Raw genomic sequence first — 21,203 nt, 5'->3', positions numbered from 1 at the left:
CTATTTCTAACACTAATATTTTTAATACAAATGAGAAAGAACTACCTCATAATTATCGAGCAATATAGAAAATCTCCATAGAGCAAAACCCCAATTATTGAATCCCATTTATATGAATTCTTGTTCACAAACACAGCTACTCACTGCACTGGGTGCTGTAGTGAGGCACCCCGATCCCCCTCCATGACGCAGGAGCCTGCTCCCCAGCCGCCCAGCAGGAGGGCTTTACCTTCCCCTCAGGAGAGCTGCTTTAAAAAAGGCCATGTCCCTTCCTGGGGGCCAGCAGAGCTCCCATCTTACTCCTACCTCCTCAGAAAGTTCGTTACCTCAACAATGCCCGGCGTATTTTTTGGCTTAATAACATTAGGATCTTTCTACCAACCACTAGAAAAACTGAGGAATTTAGGGTAAATATGCTACTTTTCACTAACTTCTGGATTTTTTTTTTTTTTTAGATTTTTTATTTATTTATTTGACACAGAGAGATCACAAGTAGGCAGAGAGGCAGGCAGAGAGAGAGAGGAGGAAGCAGGCTCCCTGCCGAGCAGAGAGCCCCATGCGGGACTCGATCCCAGGACCCCGAGATCATGACCTGAGCCGAAGGCAGCGGCTCAACCCACTGAGCCACCCAGGTGCCCCTAACTTCTGGATTTTTAAAGTACTATTCTGTTAGTTCTTCTAATTATTTATTACTCTAGAGCTGTAAATTATATACCCAGATCTCTGGCTTTTTGAACCATTAATTTTAACCAGTATTTGTTGATGTAAAATTAGGAAATGAGCACACTTATGCTCTCTGCCTCTCTTTTTTACTCCTTCTGGTCAGGTATTTCATTGATTTTATAGAGATGGGTATTAGGACAGACTTAGACATGTATGTATGTGTCATTTGTACATGCATAGATATATAAAAATATATTTTTCTATATATATGTATCTTTGAGATATATATACATATATATATATATATTTGAGAAATATTCTAAGATTTTGGATCCATTTGTCCATAGGATAATTATAAAACTTAAAACAGTAAACATTACATAATATATTATGATTATAGGAGTTTTGTTGCAGAACTAAAGTAAGAAGTTCCCAATTCGATCCAAAGAGCAGGAAATATAATGCCATGTCACTAAGCTATGTTATTTAAAGGAGAATCTTTTATGTTAAGATCAAATGGATTCTTGGGGTGCCTGGGCAGCTCAGTTGATTAAACATCTGCCTTCAGCTCAGGTGGTGATCCCAGGGTCCTGAGATCCAGCCCTGTTTTGGGCTCCTTGTTCAGTGGGAAGTCTGCATCTCCTTCTACTTCTCACTCATGTATGCTCACTCTCTCTTTCAAATCAATCAATCAATAAGTCAATCAATCTTTAAAAAAAGGATAAATGGATTCTTTCTTCTTCTACCCAATATGTGGCTTCCTATTTGGACCACGACTTTCTTATAGATCCTTTTTTTTCTTCCCAGAATTTCTAAATGCATCGTTTTCTTTTTTGTGAAACCCTTACAATTTTCCTCATTCTTTAAGAAATGTGATTGCCCCATTCTTTCTAGGGACCTCTCACTTGTTATTCCACTCTGACCTACTTTACTATTATACTCCTGGGATATCTTCTCATTGCACTCTTGGGATGGTTTTATTATTTCTTAGGCTCCATTTCTTTTTCTTGGATTTCTTCATTTTTATGGGACTACAACTTTACGCACTGTTTTCAGAAAGGGTCTTGGAGCATGAGTTTTCTGAGTCTTCATATGTCTGAAAATGTAATACTTTTGTCCACACATTTGCCTGATAGGCTAGCCATAAAATTATAAGTTTAAGTCATTTTTCCTCACACATTTGAAGGCATTACTTCTTTCAGAGTTCCATGTTTGACGCTCACCAGATTCTTTTTCCTGTCAAACTTGCCCTTCCCATACCCCAGGATTTCAGAACTTGCTCTTCATCTTACACTTGAGATATTTCACCCCAAAATGGCTAAGTCGGAACCTTTTGTCCTTCACTCTTCTTGACATTAGATGACTTTTCAATCTGAAATGTGTATAATTTTTAGGGAAATTTTTTCTTTGCTTTGCTCATCTCTTTGCTTTAATTTTCTGTATTATCCTTATGGAACGCCTAGGAGACAGATGTTGTGCCTTCTGGATCTAGCTTCTGTGTGCTTTAATTTTCCTCTGCTTCATCATTTTGTCTTCTAGCTTTAAATTCCAAGTGATTTATTTTTGTGTTATATTTCAGATGTCTAACTTGGTCTTCAGCCATATCCATTCTTAGATTTAATCTCTCTAGTGAATTTTATATTTTGGTAATTAGATATATGTATGTAATTTCCAGGAATCCATTCTTGTTCTCAGATTACTTTTTTTTTTTTTTTTAAAGTAGCAACCTGAGCTTAGTTTATGGACGTCCTATTCTATTACCCTTGGGGGTAATTAGAGATTAATTAGAATGGAAACAAGGCATTTGCAACTATTTGTATCAGTTCTCTCTCCCCCACTGTTATTCTGTTTGTTCATCTTGGTCATTCTCTCTCCTGAGTTTATTTTCATCAAATGTCTGACAAGACTAGGTTAATTTGTGTAGATGGCTAATATAGGTTTCCTTTTTTGTTGAGTAAATGTTTAATTTAAAAAGCCTCTTCCTTGACTGGGAAGGAATGTTAGGTTCAAAATATCTGGAATTCTTGGACATTTTCTTCCTCAAGAAATGAGAGTCCATGTCCCTGCCTCACCAACTGGATACAGTGAAAGGGTGATGTACCAGTTTCTGAGACCAGGCCTTAAAAAGTCAGCAGAATCTACTTCCCATCTCTTAAAACAAACTAGCTCTTGGCACCCAGTTGCCATGCTGAGAGGAAGCCCAAACAGCCATGTGGAGAGGCCACCTGGGAGGGGAACTAAGGCCCCCCCCACCCGACAGCCCTGGGCAATCTCTCAGCCATAAGATAGCACTAACTGGCCTGTGATGGGAGGAAGGAATCTTGGAAGTAAAGACTCCAGCCCCACTGATGCTGTGTGGAGCATAAATGAGCTGTTCCCATCAGGTTCTGCCCAAATGGCTGATTCATAAGGGAAATCAATGCTTATTGCTGTTTGAAGACATTCAGTTTTGGGGTGCTTTATTACACAGCAGTAGAAGAGTAGAACAGAGGCTGAAAATAGGATCTGTGAAAATGGGCAAGTTCTGTGGGAGGAGTTTCCTTTTGAGATAAATGAGCAAGAAACAGGCAAAATGAACCTCAAGAAACCTTATGCTGAGTAAATCAAGACAGGGACAAAGCCAGACTACATACTGTATAATTCTATTGATATACATTTGCAGAACAGACAGAACTTATCTATGATGGTAGAAATCAGATCAAATAGTTGACTGTCCCTCCATGGAGGGACTGGCTGGGAAAAGTCTTAAGGAAAATTTTGGGGTAATGGAAATGTGCTATCCTTAATTAGAATGGTGGTTACATAGCAATGTACATTGTCAATGCTTGTCAAAATCCTCCCTTAAAATAGATGCATTTTATTGGATGTGAATCCTACCTTTATTAGATTGATTTAAAAAATATGGTTGCTTTTCTCCTCTACCACATATATTCAATGACTCAATGCCACTTAAGCTTTTTAAATATATCCAAATTTCTTTCTCTGGGATCCCAGGCTCTCTGTGATCTGGCAAAAGCATTCTCCATGGTTCATTCTTACCATTCTGCTCAATTCCCAAATAAGAACATTTCTTTCTGGCATATATGACTTTTTTTGATTATCAAATCCTATGTGCCTTTTAAGGTCTAATAAAAATATCTTTCTGGGTTCCACAATCTGAATTGCCTTTCTCTCTCTGAACTACCACAGCAAGTTGCTTGCATTGTTCTTGTAGAATATATATATTACTAAGCTGACATTATGACTGTCTGGGTATATGTTTGTATCTCTCCCCAGACCTAAACTCCTGGAGGATAAGGCCTTTTTCTTGTTCAACTTATATTTTTAATAGTTCTTTGTCTATAGTAAACGCTCAATAGATGTTTGTTAAATTGAATTATCTGCTTCTTTATTCTCTGTCATTTGGTCCGTATCATGCTTAGCGAAATAAGTCAAGCAGAGAAAGACAACTATTATATGATCTCCCTGATATGAGGAAGTGGTGATGCAACATGGGGGCTTAAGTGGGTAGGAGAAGAATAAATGAAACAAGATGGGATTGGGAGGGAGACAAACCATAAGTGACTCTTAATCTCACAAAACAAACTGAGGGTTGCTGGGGGGAGGAGGTTTGGGAGAAGGGGGTGGGATTATGGACACTGGGGAGGGTATGTGCTTTGGTGAGTGCTGTGAAGTGTGTAAACCTGGTGATTCACAGACCTGTACCCCTGGGGATAAAAACATATGTTTATAAAAAATAAAAAATTAAAAAAAATTGAATTATCTGCACAATTTAAAATATCTTGTTTTGGGATAGGGCTGACTGCTAATTAGGGTTATATTTTTCTGTATAGCACTTTCCCACCATCATTTCAAATTAGCTTTGTTTCCTTGTCATACGGACTGCCACCCAGTCTTCTCAGAACCTGTATTTTATTGACACTCACCATTTATTCCAAAACCCTTCCTTGTAGAACCATCTGTCTCTCTCTCTTACCTGCAGGGCTAGGTTTTCTCTGGGTCTGCTGGATTTCCAACACTCCCCAACTTCCTATGCCTCTTGCCGTGAACCACACATGCTAACCGTGAGCATGTGGCTCCCTCTGCCTTGTCCCATTAATTATCCTTTCTTCATCCAGCTCTGCATTCTAGAAATCTGTGAGATATCTCATGTACAGGCTGTCTCCTTTCTCATTCTTTTTGTGTTTTGAGTTCATATGTAAAAATATTTACTAATATTTTAATAAAGATAGGGGATGAATATGAGGCTTCAATATGGTACTTTTAACAGATATTTCCAGTGTGATATCCTATCAAACTGGAATCCTTTCAATGATACAACTTTTTCCCCCCTATTGTGTTCTTTTGCAAACCACTTCTCTCTTTGGGTCTTCATTTCCTCATTTATAAAATGATCAAGATAGACAACACGAATTTTAGAATATTTCAGGTTTAACATTCTAGTGCATTAGGGTTCTAAACAGATAAAAACTTGCTTTTCCAATATTGAGATTTATTTGTGTATGTCTGCCTTAAGATGCAATTATTAGGAGGGAAAAGAATGCTATAATTTAAATGAGCTTATATCTGTTCTAGCAAAGATTCTCACTAAAATAAATAAATAAATAAATAAATCCCCCCACCACAGAAAATCCTTGTTTCCATTTCTCACAGAGATCTGTTCTTCCTTGAAAATGACAAAACAGAGGCCAAGAAACTGAAACCCTCATAGTCCCCAAATGGTCCAGTATGTGCTGTCTCAGCTCCATTGTGTATGTATAGCTTTTTAGAATGATTTATTTACAGTGTACAAAATAGGGTAATCTTTTTTTTTTAAAGATTTTATTTATTTATTTGACAGACAGAGATCACAAGTAGGCAGAGAGCAGGCAGAGAGAGAGGTGGAAGCAGGCTCCCCACTAAAATAGGGTAATCTTAATCGTCATTGAAATCCTTTATAGGTCAATACAAGTTGTAACACATAAAAAGCTACCATTCTGAACAATGCATCTTATGTTATCACTAATTACAATATTTTCTCCAAAGTTCCAAAGAATTGTACCACTAAGCAGTGGGATGTGCAAAGTAATGCTCAGGGTGATGGAACTCTGATCATGGCAGAATGGAATGCAGTTTCTCTTGTGGTGGGTTATGTGTTTTTTTTTTTTTTTTTTGTGGGGAAACTTTATATGTACACTTAAATACTAGTTATTTTTCAGTTAATAATTAACCTGAGCTCCCAAAATTCAGGGATTTAGGACTGTTACTACTGGAAATTCTATATCAGCATAACATTAGGATGGGGAAAATAGAGGAAAAATGAGCCCTTAAGAATGGAAGAAGGGAAATCCCTGTTTAACTGTGGAACAAAATATGCATTTGAATTGAAGGGTGAGTGGAGCATCCTGACCTGTAAGGAAAAGGAGGAATCTTCAAGAAAATGCTCATATCTTTCTGAGTACAGATTCTTTGCCTCTTTGGTTAGGATTACTCCTAGGTATCTTATGTTTTGGGTGCAGTCTTAAATGGGATGGACTCCTTAATTTCTCCTTCTTCTGTCTTGCTGTTGGTGTATAGAAATGCAACTGATTTCTGTGCATTGGTTTTATATGCGGACGCTTGACTGAATTCCTGTATGAGTTGTAGCAATTTTGGAGTGGAGTCTTTTGGGTTTTCCACATAAAGTATATATCATCTGCAAAGAGTGAGAGTTTGACTTCTTCTTTGCCTATTTGGATGTCTTTTATTTCTTTTTGTTGTCTGACTGCTGAGGCCTGGACTTCTAGTACTGTGTTGAATAGCAGTGGTGACAGTGGACAGCCCTGCCGTGTTCCTGACCTTAGGGGAAAAGCTCTCAGTTTTTCCCCATTGATAATGATACTTGCTGTGGGTTTTTCATAGATGGCTTTGATGATATGATATTGAGGTATGTGCCCTCTATCCCTACACTGTGAAGAGTTTTGCAGCCATCAAAAAAGCAAAACAAAACAAAACAAAACAAACCCAGAAACCTTGCCATTTGCAACAACATGGATGGAACTAGAGGGTATTATGCTAGGCGAAATAAGTCAACCAGAGAAAGACAATTACCATATGATCTCTCTGATATGAGGAATTTGAGAGGCAGAGCAGAGGGCTGTGGGGGAAAGGGAGGGAAAAAAATGAAACAAGATGGGACCAGGGAGGGAGACAAACCATAAGTGACTCTTAATCTCAGGAAACAAACGGAGGGTGGCTGGAGTGGAGAAGGTGGGAGGGGTGGGGTGGCTGGGGGATGGGCACGGGGGAGGGTATGTGTTGTGGAGAGCACTGGGTGTTGTGTAAGACGGATGATCCACAGACCTGTACCCCTGAAGCAAATAATACATTGTATGTTAAAAAAAGAAAAAAAAAAAAAAGGCTCATATCCTGGTGCCTGGACTTCAAAGTAAGGAATCAGAATCAGGGGGGACTGTCACTGCTGTGAGAACACCCTAGGGAGAAGTGTTGCTTGCTAAGCAAGTACACCTAACTCACTATTAATATTAATGCTTTAGTTATACAAAAACAAGATCACATTTCTGCACCTTAGAATTCCCTGGGGGAATGTGTTAGCTTTGCCTTTCATTTTCCATGGAGACTTGTGTTATCAATTTATTATGTAAACTACTCTTTTGTGATGCAGGACCCCTACCTGAAAGGGATAAAAAGGATATGTTAGCCCGTTCCCCTTTTGGAGACAGAACCTTAGAAGACAATGTTTTTCATTTTCTTTTTCAAAATGACACAAGAAGCATCAAATGCCAACAAAGTTAAAAGGCATCCATCAAACACACTTGCATATGTAATTTACTGACTGCACAGTAGCCACAGGAGACACATGCATTCTAAGAACTCAATTTTACAACCAGAGTCTCAGTAAGAATATAAAAAAATACCATACCAGGTTATCTGTAGTTCATAACTGAAGATGTTCTGAGTCTGGCCAAGAAAAACCAACCATAAGTGATAAATTATATAATTTTAACCAGAACCCCTTATTTTTCTTAGGTGCTACCTCAGTATAGTGTGACTTATACAGTAAATGAACAATGTGTTTCCTAGTAAACCACACTTTTCATTTTCCTCTTGTCAGGGGGGTCTAATGGGGTTCATGCAACAATGGCTACTTTCCCTCTTCTTCAAAACCAGCCAATGGGCATTTTTTGAGGTAACATCGTTCAGCTTTCAGGTTTCAAAATCTTTCGAATACTTGTTTCAAACTTCAGTAATAGGGTTCACTGTTTGGGTGACTGAGACTTGTTTGTGAGGATGCATAGGGTTTGTTTGTGAATGTCCTCATAAGACTGATGGTTTCAGAAACAGGCACTTTCTAGTGATTATTGACAAAATTGAGAAAACCCTGTATTTCCATGATGATACTCTTGATACAGCTGCTTGTCAAAGGTTGTCAGGGGATAAAATAACCTTCAACTACCCCTACATAAAACAAGAGAATTCAAGACCCTTTTACACACAGGTGAACAGAAAGGAGCAGTGTGGTGAGGATAACTTAATAGCAAAGGGCAAGTCAAAAGCTCTCTCAATGCTTGGAGATCAATTGCCTTTTCCACATAAAATGAAATGGTCATATTTCTAAGCATCTCCTCAACAGCTTCATTGTCCCCTTTATTTCCACCTTGACTGCACATGCCCTATTGGGTTTCATGAGAGATGATGACATAATTTTCAAAAGAGCCTTACAAGTCAAGATGTAGGTGACTCAAGGTTTTATAGGAAATCTGCCTTCAAGAGGAATGAAGTGATTCTGTGGGCCTGCTTTTAAATTTATCACTGCCTAGAAAGCTAACTGTATTAATTTTATGCATGAGTGCCTTATTTGTTTCATAGGAGATACAGCACTATGCTACTGGAACAAAATATCGTTATGTCTGGAAAAGGATTGGGTCACTAATGCTTTGTCATCAAGGATCATTGGACACAGATTTTGTGCAGTCTCTCGTGTATTTACTAAGTGATAAATATTAAGGCATATTGGTATGTACAGGCAAAGGAATGGCATTGGAAATTGGTTAGTGAAGTGGCATTTCACTTAAGGCACAAATGCTATGGTGTTTGTCACTAGTTTGTCTCCAACCCACTTGTTGGTCTTACTCTTCTAGTTTTGACTTTGGCCTTTATGGACAAGCTAATCTTGGCCTCATTTTACTTCTTGGGCTATTTTCTCATGGGTCCAGGCCTAATGGCCTACTTATTACTTTGAGGAAAAGGAAAGAACAGGGTAGGATGTAAAGCGTAGGTGCAGGTGCTTATGGATGTCTCTGCCTAACTATATAGCAATTTTAGAGATGGAATTTATGTTATGTATGATATACTGTTGACACTTGAACAAAATGGGTTTGAACTGTGCAGGTTCACTTATATGGGGTTTTTGCCCCGATAAATGCAGTACCATAAATGTATTTTCTCTTATTTTCTTACCATTTTCTCTAGCTTACTTTATTATAAGAATGTAGTACATAGTATATGTAAAATACACAATATATATGTTAACTAACTGTTTATGTTACTGGTAAGTCCTCTGGTCAACAGTAGGCTATTAGTCTCTTATTTGGTGGTTAATAGCAGATTGAAATTATTTGGGTTTGGTTCCCAGCCCTGTTGCTTGCAGCTTTCAGACCTTGGTTAGGTTAATCAATCTCTCTGGTTCTCCATTAACAAATCTCATGCAGCTCTATGTTTTCTCCATTTTATTGATGAGGAAGCTTGGGTACAGAGAATTCATTAATTTTCCAGAGTCTACCCATTTACTAAATGGTAAAGTTAATGTTTGAACCCAGCTTGTCTGTTCCCAAGTTCATGTTTTTTTTTTTTTTTTTTTTTTTTTTTATATAACAGGCCGCTGCTTTCAATTCATGTAAACATTTAGAACAATATCTGGGATTTAGTAAATAATTAATATATATGAAAAAGTTAACTATTATTTTGTAAGCCACCATTATATGCCAGTCACTCTGCTAGATGTGGGGATATAAAAATAAACCAAAGACAATACTATTCTCATGGAGATGATGGTTGATTGTTAGAGAATGATAATTTAAAAAGAAGACAAAAATGTCTAATAAGCTATAGTAAAGGCTGTAAAGTGAAGATACTTGGGACTCTAATATTATATAGCAGGGGAATCAAACCTAAAGAGAGGGGAAATTCTTCCCAAAAGAAGGGACATTTGAATTGAGATTGAAAAATGAGTAAATACTAACTAGATAAAGCAAATGGTTAGAGAAAATGAGTGGTGGTTGAAAGCATGGTATTCAGAAAGAAAAAGGGAAGGGAACAGAGCCTGTTTGGGGTGACTGATGATGGCAGGCTATAGGACATGGAGGCACAAAATGAGAGATTAGCAGAGAACAGATATTGTTCTCAGAGAACAGAACAGAGATGTGGATGATGTTAGGGAGTTTGGATTTTTCCTAAGTGTAATGGGAAATCATTGGAAGGTTTTGAACTTAAAGGCTTCATAGTCTTATAAAAAGGTCACTGACATGAAATGCTCATATGTCCCAAACTCTCCCACCACAGATTACCCAGAAAGTGTGATGACTCAGGATAAGTATCACGGGTAACTCAACCTTCCCCATTCCTTTTTGCTCATAACTCTTTAAAAATCAGCATTAATTTCTAATGTTGCAAATTTCGCTCCAGCTTTCATGTATCATAGGTACAAATGCTTTCCTTTCCTCTCTTCCAGTGAACTCTAAACATGTGAGTCATACCCTTCTCAATCTTAGTGTTGGGAATTATTATTGCTAGATCTCAACACTGTCTAGGACTGCTGCTGGCCCTACGTGTTTTTTTTCCCTCTGGCAAAGTATAATTTATTATTTAAGGTTCAGTGTTTGAAACTTTCCCTAATTTGCACATTCATTGTCTTTTCCATTGATTCTATACTATAGTCTTCATTCATATAATCTGTTATTGATTCTAGCTATAATATTCATTCTTTCATCTAGCAAATATTTCTTAAATAACTCCTCTTAGTGGGTACTGGATTATGTGCTGAGTATTTGATGCTGAAGGAAACAGGTGCAGTTCCTGTTTTCATGGAACTTAGGTTTAGGTCTGGAAGTAACCTCCAAAGGTCAAGATCAGTCACCCAGTGGTTTGCTGGCCTATCTCTAGGATCAACCTTTGGAAATTACACAGTATATTCCCAGCAAATTTACTATGACAATTCCAGATTTTAAACTCAGAGCTTCTTTGGACGTCTCCTTCTCAATTTCCTATTGTCCCATTTAGCCCCTACGCACTCATTTTCCCACTTGAGATGTTGGGCAGGAGCTTCCTGCACCTTGTTCTGCACATTCCTCTTCTTTCGATTTCCAGAACTGCCATCCTGGTTAAGATTCATGCCTTTGTACTTGGATTTTGCTTTAACATCCTAGCTGATCTTATGGATCTGCAGTCACTCTCTTTAGCCCTTGCTACATCTTCGATGGCAGATACATCTTCCTAAAGTACAGCTCTGATATGTCACTTTTAACTTTCATCAAAATTTGAAAACTCTCTGTGGTACCCACATTCCTGCTGAAAGAAATCCCAGCTCTTCAGATCGATACTCCAGACCCAAACGTTGCAGTTTTCTCCCTTCAGGCATCCTGCGTTTCAGTTAAACTATATTGCTGCTCTTCTCCAAACATGTCACATGCTTTCTTACTTGTGTGTCTTTTGCTAATGAGGCTGCCTCCATCTGGAACTGCTTTCTAAAACATGTCATCTGTCAAATTTCATCTTTCAAGACCCATCCAAAATGCCACCTACTTCATTAAGCCATTCTTGAGTTTCCCAATGAGAGAGTTCTTTCGTTGTGTTTTTTCTGTTTTGTTTTACCTGAAAGTAGACCAAATACTGATAAAAGACTGCTTGTAAACAGGTTTTCATTTAGGCAGCTATTTATTAAACCATCAAATGAAAGGAAAACACTGTACCAGGTACACTTTCTTATTTCTCATGTATGTACTTATCCTATCGTCTCTTACCGTCCTGCAAACATTAAGCTTATTGAGTCATTCATCTTACAAATATTTGTTGGACACTTGCTATGCTCCAGGCTCTCTGCTCATGAATGGACAAATATAGAAAGTTCCTGAGTCCATAAAGTAGGTGCCTGTTAAGAGAGGTTGTCTCTGTGCTAGACTGGCAGGAATTTTAAGAACTGAAACCTGGACAAGTATTCCCTAAGGGGCAGAATTATTGTTTGATACACCTGATTGAATACATTGCTTATATATTCAATCAGGTTTATCTGAGGGTGGAGGAGACTGGAGGTATAAAAAGCAGCAGCCCACAGTTCAAGCTCTTTTTAAGTGAAGGTTGGTTCATTCTCTCAGCTGCAACCCAAAGAGGTGACAAGAGAGGCCATGCTATTTGTCACTTTGTATCAGTTGTTTGCATCTTTGTCATCCGTACATCCCATGTGCTGCTTATTTGATGACTTGAGAGTAAACCAAATTAAATACCCACTTTGAACCTTGTCCAAATGAGAATTCTCCCCCAGGATACTTCCGGTTAAGATTGTCCGTATTCTATTTTTGAACAGTCAAGCCTCACAAAGGTAGGGAGCAGGCTTTGCCACTCAACACCATCAGTATACATTCTTGACTTGACTTTAAGGTCTATAAAATTAGACTAGACCTCGCTGGGACTTCCCAGATTCAGAAGCTAAAGCTTCTGAAAAGAAATGGAAGGGAATCTGGTCATGTGACCTCAGTTGACTGCACGCATCTCTCCATGTGTAGATAACCCCTAAAATGCCCTTCTCTTTCAGGGGAAGCAAAGATTCTCTTCACCTTGTTTTCATCAGGAGGAATTTCCTAAATGCTCCTAGCTCTCTGTACCCTCTCCTCCTCTACCCTGCAGAAGTAGAATGAGTTACCTGATTGGGGAAGTTAATTTATCAAAAGTCTGTACAAGGTAGATTTAGCATAAAGTGAATAAAGGATTACTCTCCTCATCTGCAAAGACTACTTCAAAGACTTTGATTAGAGACTCTTGAAAGAGTATTTAAGGTTAGTTGCTGCAATGAGATACCTATAATGCCCTAAAATGAGGTTTCTCTTCATAGAGGTCTTCCCACATTCAACAACCACCTCTAAGACACATTTTCTAAATAGAAAAAAATAAAAAAATAAAAAAAAAATTATCATGCTAGAGGAAAGAATGAGTCATTATTTTTGTCCTTGTAGAAAATACTATATAAGTTTTGTTATGCAAAGACAATGAAAGAGTATTATGTGAAAAGAAATGTAGGAAAAGAATGTTAGAGGAGAGTCTCAGGAAATAAATTAATAAGAGCATTATGTTATAGTATGAAATTAGCATGAAATTTCATTAGCATGAAATTCTTAAAATTTGTGATTTCTTTGATTCTAAATGGATATTTACTTTGTACCTAATTTTGTATTTCTTGGGTTTCTTGAAAAAGGTCTTGAAATCATATTGACTTCAAGCTCTTCAAAGCCTAGATCCACCCCTGGCTTTCTGCATGTTCCACTTTGGCCCAGTGAGAGGTGACAGTCCTAGGTAATAAGTACGCCTGCTCTGCAGATCCAAACTTTTCTCTAGGTAGACTATTTCAAATTTTAGATCTGTGGTTCAGCATTCATTAGAATCACCTGGACCATCTGCTCCAATGCCAATTCCCCCCAGTGTTTCTGATTCAGTAGGTCTGGATTGAGACTCGATTTGCATTTCTGACAAAATCCCAGGTTATGCTGGAGCTGTTGCTCCAGGCACACCACTTAGAGAACTACTGCTCCAAACCATTGGCTATTTGGCTACACACTGGAAATATCTCAGTAGTTTTAAAAAATACTGATGCCGGGGCACCTGGGTGGCTCAATGGGTTGGGGCCTCTGCCTTCAGCTCAGGTCATGATCCCAGGGTCCTGGGATTGAGACCCACATCGGGCTCCCTGCTCAGCAAGGAGCCTGCGTCCCTTGCTCTCTCTCTGCCTGCCTCTCTGCCTACTTGTGATCTCTGTCTGTCCAATAAATAAATAAAATCTTTAAAAAAAAATACTGATACCTGGGTCAAGTCCTTAGTGAATCTTCTGATTTAATTGGTCTGGTCACGATGTGTTGTATAAGCTCTCCAGGTGATTCTAATGTGCCCTCAAGTTGACAGCTAGTGGTCTAGACTGTGGGGCAGGATTCTTAGTATGCTTAAGTGGCTGATCTAAGCAGATAACCAAAATAGCATTATCAGTAATAAGAGTGATCTTTTATACATTATTATCTCCATGGTATTCCAAATGGTAACATGATGTCTATTAACTAAGAAGCCTTTGTTATGTAAAACAATTGTACGTACCACTACGCCACCTGTAACTTTTTATATTTTCTAAATATAATGTCAATCTGTGTTTGTAAAATAAGAAGTTTATATGATGAAGTGAATTTGGGGGGAAAGTCATGATAGAGTTCATTAAATGCGAGACATTCTACAAGAACTAGGTAAATTAGCAATCTCTGTCTGAGACTAGAAGTTGGATTTTGTAGACTTTCGATTGGTGTGCATCTCGCCTGCGTAATTTATGATGCTCTGGAAATCTAAAATAGTTTGAAGTTTCCTAATAACATTTCTTTTTTGGTATCATAATTTCATTTTCTCAAATAATTTCATGTCATTTTCCTATTTGATCTGGTTTAGTAGCTCTAAGAAAATGTATTATAATACTTACTTAATGCTCAATTGATGAATTTTTTTCTCACCAGAAACTAAATCCCTTATGGTGGTTTCTCTATAACATAGCTATTAGCCTCAAACCAAAAGGATTGTGGCATCCCTAGATTTCTCTTTACCAGGGCCCTAAAACAGCTGGCCATTGATCCTCTAGCAAGCAGTGGCTTGAGAATGAACGTAATTTCTTTCTTTGAATATCTGGGTGCCTCGTGGAGATGGAAAGTCTTTAACTACATATTATGTCTCTATACTTATTATCATTCCATTTGGAAAAACATGTCACATAGGGCCAAAGAGATCCAGTTATGCTGTGGATTCTGCTTAAATGAATACCTGATGAAGCGATAAACCCATTTTAAAATGAATTTGCTGCTCCCATCAATTCTTTGCGACTCCGTTGCAAGGCTGAAAAATGTATCAAATAATGAAACTTGATAATCTGACCCCGCTAAATGCTGCAAGCAATGTCCCAGGCTGCACATATGGTGAGCCTTTTATTTATTTAATTTCTGATTAAAAAAAAAAAAAAAAAAAAAAAAAACAAAAACCTCTGTGGAGGAATGTCTTTTCCATCTTCCAGATAATGCATTCAAAAACCTGGCTATGCTGGAAACTCAAACAAATCGTATTGGGTTATTTGGACAAACATAGAATTAATTTACATTAAGTGCAGTGTGACACTGTCATTAATTATGATAGAGTATTACAACAGGAGCAAAAAATGCCTAATTCCTGTGGCTGACTCTATCACTAAACAGATGATCCAAAGGGCCATGTTTCAAATAGAAGAGTTGTCCTAATTGACAGCTGAAAGAGCCCACCTATTGAGGTCATCTCTTTTACAGCCTTTTGAACTCCACATGAATAGTCCTTGGGGTAAGAGAACATTTTTGATCCAAAAGTCATTATCAGGGCTGGAAATTCATGCCTCCCAGAAGCAACATTTTTATCCAAGTGCCTCATTTTACCCTGGTGAAAGATTAACATTCCTCATAGGAGCATTGAAACTAATTGTTACCAAAAAATTAATTAATGACATGTACAGATGGAGGTATTCCCTTGCATGGAGAGGGCTAGAGAGGAAACATATCATTTTTCTTAATTTAATTATAATGGAATGATTATGATAGCACCTTGTTTCTGCAGGTCTTCAAAAATTGAAGGCTTAGGTGTGATTTTATCAGTGGCTGGGGAATGAGTTAAATAGCCTTTCAGTGTCCCTCTTCATTTTCTGTTTTCTCATACCTATGGAGCCGCTTTCAAATGATAAATCACTATGACTTACCATAATTATGTGTCCATATGACAATGCAGTTCTGACCCTCCAGCAACAGAAAATAGATTTTTAATTAAGTTTTTTCCAGTTATGATGAGTTTGTACTCAGCTTGCCAACTTTGACTCCACCATCTTGTGACTAATAGTATTTTTTCTGAAATAACAACTTAAGACTTCAACAATAGGTATCTATTGGTTTTGCCTGCCATTTCTCCTTCTGATAATAGCACCCCAATTTTCCTTTGGGGGTACCAGTTCTCACCCATTTCTATCCATATGGTTAGGGTAGAGTTTGACCCTCTCCTAGGCTCTGGGCTGGGTACATGGATCAGAAATATAGATGAGAGCCCAGAATCTGCTTATATATACTGATTGGTTCAGGGATTGACAGGTAATAATGAAACTTGAGATTCCTGCTGGAAATTTTGGAAAAGAGAAGTTTTAGCTTTTGTTTCTGGTGTTGCTAAACTGGTAGAAATGATTTGAGAGCTTCTATTGGAGCTCTTTGTCCTTATTTGAGGAGAGCTTATCTTAAGAAAATAGACCTGAGAAATGGAAAGGGACAGATGCCTGAATTTTGAGCACCTGGATCCAGTGGTACCTGAAGTAGTCTTTGGAATTATGAGAGATCAAGATTCCTGGTTTTTCTTAGATTGGAGTAGGTTTCTATTATTTGCAGTCAAAAGAGCACTCTCATACCACATACTCTGTCGTCATCATTCTGAGAACATTAACAAGGGGAAATACAAATAATGTTCCCCCAATTTATATCTATGTATTGAAGAATCTAGTGTATTGTATTCCTAGCTCATTTCTCTACATTACAATCCATATTATTTCTAAGATGTAGAGTACCTAAAGCAGGAGGAAGCTAAGAGTTTCTCATTTTAAAGAAGAAGAACTTAGAAATTTGGGATGACTTCATGAGAAACTGGGAATATCACATTACTGTCTTCTGTGTTTGAATGTGAAGGCCCTTGTCTTTATTTACAACCTAGATTTGGTCTAAACAGACAAGAAGCAAGAGAGAGACATAATGAGGTTTTTTTGGAGGTTAAGTTTACAGTAGCTTATCCTGTAGAATGTACAATCTTTTACAGAGGAGAAAGCTGGAATGGTTGATAAATGGGAATAAAATATTTGTAAGCAATGATTATTCAGTTTAAAACTTATTTGTAATTATTTTAGTATGAAAATATGTTTAATTAGGTAGAAATATGGTCATACAGGAATAGTGTAGTTAACCCAGGTCACTGCATTTTGAGGTCATTTTATTCAAGTTTGCTGTTCCCATTGATTGGATTGTGTAGACTGTTCAATTCTGTGAAGGGCTTTTTTTTTTTTTTTTTATGATGTTAATCACCTGGTCACTGAGGTCTGAAATAACATGAGAAGTGTCTTTTGAACTGGCATAAAAGTAGCCTCCTATTGCCTCTTTCTGCTCTTAGGTTACAAATTCTTGGACTCAGAATAGAAGTCAAGGCTTTTTGAACAGCCAGGGCCCTATTTTTGATTGGCCTTGGTTGTTCTGTGGGTCAGCAGGCAACAGGAAAGTGGCCAGCTACATGTAGAGATGACTGAAGCTAATTAGCTCTGATGGGAATCAAACATAAGATCTTGGCATTACTAGAATTATCCTCCATGCCTTCCCCCAACTGCCAGCACACCGATGTGCGTGACACATGAGAAGCTGGCACATCCATCATTTTGTTGGGCCACAGGGCTCCCCAACACAGGTGTCCTAGTGCATCTGAAAAGGAAGGAGCTGACATTAAAAAAAACCTAATTCCAGGGGTGCCTGGGTGGCTCAGTGGGTTAAAGCCTCTGCCTTCAGCTCAGGTCCTGAGCCCAGGGTGCTGGGATCAAGCCCCGCATCGGGCTCTCTGCTCAGCAGGGAGCCTGCTTCCTCCTCTCTCTCTGCCTGCCTCTCTGCCTACTTGTAATCTCTATCTGTCAAATAAATAAATAAAATCTTGAAAAAAAAACAAAACAAAAACCCTAATTCCACAACTTGTCAGCCCTTCCTCCTAACATTTGACCAGTGAATTAACATCAATAAAGTCACTTTTAGTTGGGGATGAGTTTTATATTCTTAAAACGTTCTTTTTTCTTTATATGTGTTCTAAGTATCAACTATGTGTGGCAAGTGTTATGAGTTAAATTGTGTCCTCCCAAAACTCATATCAAGTCCTACTGCTTAGTACCTCACAATGTGACCTTATTCAGAAATGGAGTTTTTACAGATTGTGTTAAAGTGGGGTCATGAGGTGGGTCTGAATCCAGTGTGACAGGCATGCTTATAAGAAGGGGTGGGTTGGAACAGACATGCATGGAAGGAAGACACTGTGATGAGATGTAGGTAGGGACAAGGCAGCCATCCACAAAGCAAGAAGTGAGGTCTGGTCCAGATCTTTCCCTCACAACCCTTAGAAGGAACCATCCTATTGACTCCTTGATCTTGAACTTCTATTCCCCAGAGCTATGAGACAATACATTGTTGTTGAAGCCATGTAGGTGGTGGTTCACTGGTATGGCACTCCTAACAAACTAATACACACAGTTGGCCGGTGTCGGAGGCCCTGTAGCTCAGGATGTAGCATTTAACCGTCTTCTGTGAGGAAGTTACCACATTTTATGTAAACTCAGGAGACTTGTCCATGAACACACAACTATCTAGTAGAAGAGCTTGGCTTATAATCTGGGTGTTTGATTCCAAGTTTAGTGGGTTTTCCTCTCCCCCAAAAAAACAACTTTAGGAAGCTAAGGGATATATCTATATCTATCTATATATATTTTATATATATATATATATATATATGTATATACATATATATATATAAATGAAAAAAATTTAAAAGGCAACAAACAAAAAATACTTGAGAATACCCATTTAACTGCCATCCAAATTTAACAAATGTTAACATATTATTACATTTCCTTCAGGTTTTTTCTTCAAGAAATAAGTCATTATAGATATTTCTCTTAAATTCCATTCATATCATTCTTGAATTCTTGAACTCCTCCTCCAAGGCAAACACAACCATTAATTTGGCTTATATTCAAGCCATATTTTAATATTTTCAGTGTATTATCCAGTAAAAATAATTCTGCACAAAGTAATCTTGCAATGGAAATCACTGAGCATTTTTTGTGTGTATATTTATAAAAGCTTTCTTTAGATTAATGCACCGAACACCCAGATTGATAGGCTAAAGGGAGGCACATCTCCATTTTCACTAAATATTGTCAGATTCATCTTTAAGTTGTTTATACCAAATCATACTCTCACAACATATGAGAATTAATATTTCCCCATATCCTTGGTATTGTCATATTTTAAGTTTTTGGAATTCTGGTGTAATGTTTTATAAGATTTTATTTATTTGTTTATTTGTTTATTATTGAGCATGGGTGAGTGGGAGGGAGGGCCTGAGGGGGAAAAAGACTCTCAAGCAGGCTCTATACTGAAGATGGAGTGTGATCTCAGGACACTGAAGTCATGACCTGAGCCCAAATCGAAAGTTGGATCCTTAATTTTTTTTTTTTTAAACAAGGCTTAATTTTTATTTTTTTAGAGATAATGCTATTGCACACTCACAAGACTGCAGTGTCGTGGGATAAACACCTTTTATATGCACTGGGAAACGTAAAAAAAAAGATTTCCAGAAAAAATATTAATTATTGAGTTATGTGCTTTATGGTGACATTTGCATTATTGTGGTGGCCTGGAACTAAATCTGACTGCCCTGGGCCCTGATGGCCGCACTTTCCCCCTCCTCCCTCCAGGCAAGCCCAAGAGTGGGAACAGCTCCCCCTGTTGTTAGCATCTGGAAGTCTCCCTCTGCTTTTTGCCTTGCTTTCTGCTTCCACAGCTCCGAGGAACAGCGAGCAAACATCTATCTGATACATTGGGCAATTCTCCTTTTGTGTATATACGAGCTAGGTATATTTTGCATATTATACAAATTGTGTGAACATCATTTCTTTCTCTCTTTAAAATTGTTTTAAAAATTGGCAGCTTTCTTTCCTGTTCTATTACTCTCTGTTACCACCAAACTGACTAAAAGTGCCTTGTAAACCGCATGGGGGAGGTCTGTTTGCTTGCCATCTCTGAAAAACTTTTATTTTTGCTACATAAAATTGAGAAATGTATAAACATTTAGCAAACAATATCTTAAACAAAAGGAAAAAAAGTTTTAAGGAGTTAACAAACGGAGAAAAAGTTGTACTTTAAGCTCTGCTAAGATAATTTATGAATTTAAGGTTAGTCTAAACAAAATTTTATGAAGTTGGAATAGGGAATTGTTGTTTAGGGTTTTCTTTTCCCCAGTTTTTCAAATCAAAATTTATTCAGATACATATTAATTTACTTGTGCAGATGTATAATACAAGCTTATGTGTATGAAAACAGCACACAAAAATGTTCATGCCATAGAAAAATGTTCTTAAAAAAAAAAGAAAAATGTTTATTATTTTAAATGTTTGTATCCATGCCAACTTTTGATGATTGTTAAAGTAACTGGAGATCTTTAACTTAAATCTTTAACTTAATATTTTCTAGTTCTAGAGGGTCTGGTGAAAATAATACATCTGTAAGAATTACAGGAAATGACACTTTAATGGAAAAATACTATCTGAAAACTATAATGCTAAATCTACTTGAATAAAAGTAATTGTACTATCAATTAAATAACTATCTAACTAACTATCTAAATAATACCTAAAATAAAAAGAGATAAGTCCAAATAACTTTAAAGACAGAAAACACATGCAGATGTTATGCTGTGGTTGTGGGAGTTCAGGACCGGCCTGCGGTGAGCTCAGTCAAATCCGCAGGGGTCCCTGGTGGTGTGGCCCAGCTGCCTGGGCCCTCAAGTCCTGGCTCTTCTCCTTCCTGGGGGTGCTGATGATCCAGGGGTTCTCTGACACTTCTGGGTCTCTGTGGGCAGCTGGTGGAGGAGCAGGAGTAAAAGGGCCACTTGGGAAAAGCTGGAAGTTGGACTCTGCTTTGGCCAACATTTGCCTGTTGTAATCACTTTCTTTCTTTAGCTCCTTGAGGCTTCTCTCGGTCAGCACAGCTGCCATCCAGCTTTCCTGAGCTCTCTTTGCATGGAAGAGGATCCCCTTTTGATGGTGCAAGGTATTTTCCTCCAATTCTCTCCTGGTGTCTTCAGCAATCTCCTTGTAGAAGTCTCGAGTCTGAGACATGGCCTTGATGTTTCTACGTGTGCAGGAAAGATTCCACTTAATGTCTGCGCACTGCTCTTCTGCCTCAGACCATTTTCTCTCAACGGGGCTGATGCATTCTTGATATAATTTAGGCAGAGTTTGAAGCTTCTGTTTCAGCTGCTGAATCTCCTCTTCAAGCTGTGAATTTTCACGCTGCAAAGAGGCCTCCTTGGCTTGAAGATCTGTTATTTGTCCCATAAGCTCCTCATTCATTTGCTTTCCTTCCTGCAATTGTCTGGCTAGTTCCTGCTTTTTCGCTTCAGCACTTTGAAGGGACACATTGGAATCATCATCATCAGTGACACCCTTCAGATCACCCTCTGACCCGTGGATG

Source organism: Mustela erminea, chromosome 8 (genome assembly GCF_009829155.1).
Source record: "Mustela erminea isolate mMusErm1 chromosome 8, mMusErm1.Pri, whole genome shotgun sequence".
Lineage (NCBI taxonomy): Eukaryota > Metazoa > Chordata > Mammalia > Carnivora > Mustelidae > Mustela > Mustela erminea.
The sequence above is the reverse complement of the archived record's forward strand: the minus strand, read 5'-3'. Positions refer to the sequence as shown.